Source organism: Octodon degus, unplaced genomic scaffold, assembly GCF_000260255.1.
Source record: "Octodon degus isolate 3935 unplaced genomic scaffold, OctDeg1.0 scaffold00067, whole genome shotgun sequence".
NCBI lineage: Eukaryota > Metazoa > Chordata > Mammalia > Rodentia > Octodontidae > Octodon > Octodon degus.
In genome coordinates this window covers 9525342-9531341 of record NW_004524643.1, presented here as the reverse complement: position 1 = coordinate 9531341, position 6000 = coordinate 9525342, and the positions used below count along the sequence as shown (strand labels likewise).

The window sequence follows — 6000 nt, the reverse complement described above, 5'->3', positions numbered from 1 at the left end:
TCTCTCTCATTTATTTGGTACAAGGTCTCACTACACAGCTTGGACTCATAGTGCTTTTCCTGTGTCAGCCTCCCCAGCACTGGGATTACAGGTGTGCATCACCAGGCCATTTTCAGTGGCCAGCATGGCATAGACGTGGTGCAACATGCAGTATTGGGGATTGAGCCTGGGTCCTTATGCTTGCCAGGCAGGCACTAAGACAGCCAAACTATCTCCCTGGCTCTTGTCCTTTCTTTTGTATAAATATAGTTTATCATCTAAATGATTTATTTTCTGAATTCACTGTCTACCCCCAACCTTCCACCCGAGATACCCATAGATTAGTTTTAAACAGAAGTGATCCAATTAGAGGAAAATTTTCCTGTGATATAAGAAAAAGGAAGGCTAGAAATAGAAAAGGAACTATTGACAGAAATTTTTATTTTATGTTGTCCAACCTGGTCTTAGTATCCTGTGCCCAAATGATCCTCTTACCTCAGCCTCCTGTGTAACTAAGGTAAAAGACATGCACCTCCTAACCCCCTACTGGAGATCAAACCCAGAGTCTCATATAGACTTGGCCAAAATTTTACCACTCAATTTTTACCCCTAGTTTGGATACATATTGTTTTATTTGGTATTGAATCAGAAGTCACAATATGCAGGCCTAAAATAATTGTTTTCTAGTTTTGAGAATTACTGTATGTTGCTTTGCTGTTCCTTGGCGCAGTGATGTCAAACTTCATCAGCACTGTCTCCTAACTGCAGAATCTTCTTATTATAGAGATGCAGAAGAGTGCTATGATTAAAATAAGTGAAATAAAGCTAACATGACATTCAGAATGTTTAACTTTCTATTTCTTTCAACTATTGTGGAAACTGTCTATCACTTACACTACTTTTGAGGCAGCTGAAACAACAGAAATATTAACCTGATAGACCTACGAACAAGTAAATGAGATCAGTGACAGTGGCTTTTATGAACTTTAATTTCCATGCTCTGGAACTGCTTATGTGCTACATGATCTAAGGCAGAAAATTATACCCCACGGCTATGGGAAGGCTTCTCAGTACAGAAGCTAGTCTGTAAGATAAGGAAGGTGGGATATTGTTTGCACATCCATAATGAATGGGCCACACCAAGAGTGTGTGAGAACCGATTGGAATCTTACTTACTCACATCTACTGCCCAGGTCAAAAGAGGAACATGTGGTGAAGAAATACGGTTAACTCTTCAGAAGCTATATCCTATTCTAATGATTTTTGTCCCTTTTTAAAAATAAAGCTAACACTTTTCCCAAAGTAAGTGTCATGGAAGAAGACCTTGTTTTGCTTTTCAGTATTATAATTTAATTTTCTATCTCTAATGAATAAATAATTGTGCAAGTCTGACTATTGAGTTATACCAGGCAATAAATGATTGGTTAAGCAAAACAAAACAAACAAAGCAAACAAACAGCAGCAGCAGCAACAGGAGCAACAACAAAATCAAAGATTGTTTATTAAGTATTTATTTTTTCTAGGTTACCTAAGCAAGTTTAATAACATGACAATCAATTCCCTTTTATAAAATTTTGTCTCAGCTCATGGTCTCTAATAGCAACCTTCCGGCATGGTCTCTGAGAAGTATTTTATTGTCTGATACAGAAAGCAATAATTATTTAACCAAAGGTTTGAGGAAATAATAGTAACAGTATCTGAAGTTGATATAGCACTTGATTTGTGGAGACATTAATTACCTAAATTTCATAAAAACTCTGTAGGATATGTAGGAAGCATCTGCATTTTTGCAGAGTAGCAGGGCTCACCTCTGAGTTCACTGTGTCAATTCAGTACTCTTTCTATTAATGCCACACTGTCTCTTTGGAGAGATAATTTAGCTCTCTTTTTGTCTTTGATCACTTGGTTTCTCAGGTTTCACGTGGTTGCTATACAGATACTTTTGAAAAGTTAAAATGGAGTAAGTCAGAGGAGAGCTTCAGTCTTCTAGCACTTATTTTTTATTTTTTTCCACATCCCTGCAGCATTTGGTCCTTCCTGACATTTTCCTACTCTAGGGAAACTGCCACATGCCATGCTTCAGCTGAAATTTTTTTGAGTTGCACAGAATTTTAGGAAACATTCAAAAAGAATCACAAATTCCTGCCTTTGTGATATTTTAAAATGGAAATAAATCTATTTCGAACTGAGCATGGCCCCTACCAAAGCTTCCTCAGTGAGAACATCTGTGATTTTAAGGACAAGTAGGTCTAAGTGCATTATCTTTAAAAAATATTATTCCAGGCTAATCTTGACATAGAGCAGGTAAATAAAAAAGATGAGCTGTGAAAATCCACAAATAGGGCTTGAATGCCATTTTCCATGACAACGGGAGCTGCCCCATGAAAGCATTAATGCTGAGAATGTAAGGAATTTAAAATTGTGCCCTCTCAGTTTTACAGTTGTGTGCTCATGTTAATTAGAGATATACTGACATTTGAAGTTTCTACATTAATACACACAGCTACTATACATTTGTGAACTCTGGCCAGAAGTCTACTTTAATTGAAAGGAGTTTGCTAATCTGAATGTGTACATCCATTACATTTTAAGCTTTCAAGTTTTATATACTAGTATCCTTAGATAGGTATTTTTTATGTTTTCTCTTTCTCTTTCTAATTTATACCTGAAAGGACAGTGTGGCCTAATTTTAATTTCCAGTGGTGTTTTGCAGAGATATTGATGGAATATTGAGAAAAAACTATTTTTTAATAGTGTCTTTTATTTGCTATAGTTTCGAATCTCTCTTTCTCTGACTCTCTAAATTGTTGGTTTTTCTTGCAAGCCTTTTAAATGGCCTGCCAAAGAAATACAGTAGGATTTAGGTTTATGGAATTTGCTTCACTATCTATATTTAAGCACAGAAAAGCTGCTCTTTACTGTTACACTAGTTTTAGCTGGGAAAAGACCAGTAGTAGAAACCTGATGAAATGAGTAGTAAAAAACATTCTGGTTTTTCCAGGAGAGCTGGGTTCCACTCTTCTGTCATCCACCATGCATCTTAACTTTTAATTTGTAAAAATGTTTACAATAGCTTGAAGCCTTTGCAAGGACATCTTTACTTCTAAACTGTTTGCTTTGTCTGTTTTATACTTAAAGCATGACCTTACAACTACTTTTTGCAATCTTGTATTTCTTCAAAATCTTCCTGTCAAGACTTTTAACTTTATTGTTTTGTGAAACTCCCTCACTTATTTTTTGGACCAATCCCTGAATATTACGCAAGACTAGCCAGAAACTTTCTTTTTGTAGCAACAGAACAAACTGCTTTAGAAGAAGTTAGTAATACTCAGAACTTGTTCCATTAAAACCTTTTATTGTACATTTAAACCACTGAGATCTTGGACCATTAAAACTTACTCAGTACTATTATTATTATAGCCCACTTTAGTCTTTATTACTTTCCCCCCACTGTACCAAGTTCTTCTGTTCTTTATCCTTTCATGTTGCTTACTACATATTATGCCATCACAGCACATTTAGTAGCTTCAAGTTAATTGCTCAATTATCAGTGATAGTCATGAAGCACTTGAATCATGCGCAGTGGAAGATTTTTTTAAATTTCAAAATAAATTGGTGTGTCATAATCTTAAATGTGAAACATGCCAATATCTGCAGGCATAAAAATACACAGCCTGAGCTAGGCATTTCAAGGAAGGCAAAAACCTACTCTTAAAATCAGGGCTTTTGTCTGCCACTGAAGTGTTTCATCTTCGCTAATTTCAAACAACATGCCTAATTTTGATCTTGGTTTTTACTTTTCAACTCTAAAAATTTGGTCGTGGTTTATAAAGGAAAAGGGAAGTAAAATTGTATCGATTCTGTTTGAGTATTTTACTGAAAATTCATATTATTGTTTACCATGAAGTGGAATTTGGTGTGAAATGAATCCATGTAGGATGTCAGTCAGGAAAGTTGGCATATTGACATTCATTCATTCATTCATTCATTCATTCATTCATTCATTCATTTGATAAACCTTTAGTCAGAGGACCATATTAGAATGAGGCTGTATACTGATGATTTGTTAATATTTGGGAAAAAAAAAACCCCCACGAAAGCTCCACAAAAGAACAATGAAAATTGGGGACTTATTCTGCACCGAGTAATAGTCTCAGATGCCTTCAAGATAACTTTTACATTTTGACAAAATAATTATTATAACTCTTTCGGCAACTAGGCAAAATATCATTAAATTTTGTGCATTAGTATTCAGTTTAGGGTTTTCTCTAAACTAATGTAGTGCCAACAGCTCTTTTTTAGATGCTATTATGGTTCTTTCACATTTTTATAGTCCTGTAGTAAAGCTGAATTTACTGGTTACATTTGAAGGTGGAGTATGGCTGCCCAAGAATCAACATTAAAGTGATTCAGTGCCCATTGGAGAAAAATTCTTCTTAACTCGAGATTAGAAACAATGTGGGGCTTGGGGGCAATTTTCTAAGAGCTATTAATAAATTTGAATATTTCTCCTAAAAACCTGCTCTATGGGCTTGTTTTTAACCAAGAAAGCAGGCTTAATTATTTTCTAGTAATCTTCATCACATTAGTATTTAAAAGATTAAATATAAATAGAGAGGAAATAAAACCATTATTTGAGCTGGGCATTAGCCTCAAGTGTAAGGTGAGGGAATGTCAATAAATGCACCAGCCAGCTAGCTGTTTTAGAACATAACGATCTGTACAACATGTGAAATACTTTCTGATGTCATTCAGAAAAAAGTAATGTATTACTAGAAAAATTTTAGTAACTACTTAGTTTATTAAGATTGTCTGAATAATTAACAAAATCTAGCTTATTTAGTTATATATTACCTTTAATCATTTTTAGCATAGCTGTATCCAAAGTACATATTTTATATTGTTCTGGAATTTTGTTATAAATCATTTCATTAAATATTTGCCAGCTTCAAACCATCATCATATGAGTTAAATATTTCCACTGAAGGTGAAACATTTTGTGCATTTTCACTCATTTTATCTGTATCACTTACATATATCTTGCTGAAAGCTTTTACAAATATAGGGTAATAATGATGAAAAAGATTAATTTGCAGTGCATCCTCTTCCAAAATGACTGGCAAGAGAGACTTATTCTTAATGTTTAATTAGTCAAAATATTTACTCATATGATGTAATGCTGTCTATTATTATTAGTTGCTTAGCATTTAGGGCTTAGCCCAGTGGTGACAAAGGAAGAAAAGATGGTCTCTACACTAAGGATTTAAAATGATGTGTTACTAGTTTGTGTGGGAGGAGTTTTCTTTGGATACAAACTGTACTGGAGTTAGCTCTTTCTCTTTCTTTTCAGCTCACAGTTTCATATAAATTTAAGTGAATGAATTCATTAATAAAAGCAGATTTTCTATTTTTAATTCACCTCTGGGCTCTTTTATACCTTTGGAACACACACGTACAACAAAAGGTATGTTGATAGTTAATTATTATTTGTCCTTTTTTGATTCTGGCATGGCAAATAAGTAAGTAGCAGTTTTAATGGAATTCAAGTCTACAGAATACAGAATCTTCTTTTTCTTGAGAAAAAAGCTATAGCTTGGTTTTAATTTGGTTCCTATTATTCTGAGTTTCATTGAAGATAAGGAAGAAATCCAGATCTATCATTCTGTATACGAATTTTACTTTTCTGTCATCATTATGCATATTACAGCATTAACACTTAATTTTTAAGGTGAGATTGTTGTCCCCAATATGATCTCTGACATGGCAGTGAGTGCACAAATGGCTGACAGCTTCAAGGTATGGAAATTTTCTGAGATTTATCCTGTTAGTGGCCGTATGTGAGTCTACTGATTATGTTGATTCTTTGGCTGGTTAGAGGCAGTTTCCTTCTAGAAATTAAGTTTCAGGACAAAGAGCTTAGAGGCCATGTCTGGGAAAAGACTAAGACATTAAGACTTGAAAATATATGTGTAAACAAGGGAGCATCAGAAAACTTTGAGAATCTGGACCTTTGTGAGGAGA

General features: G+C 34.4%; 1 protein-coding gene across 21 annotated transcripts in view; it reads left to right on the top strand.

Annotated features, from left to right (window-relative positions):
• Positions 1–6000, top strand: part of Sox6 (SRY-box 6) — a 689373-nt gene that overhangs the window by 156679 nt on the left and 526694 nt on the right. Inside the window, exon 3 of one of the 21 annotated variants that reach the window (XM_023719280.1) lies at positions 5330–5443. The exons of the other annotated variants lie outside the window; for them this stretch is intronic. The gene's annotated coding sequence lies outside the window, so the exon portion shown is untranslated. The remainder of the gene's footprint in view (positions 1–5329; positions 5444–6000) is intronic. 21 annotated transcript variants of the gene reach the window in all.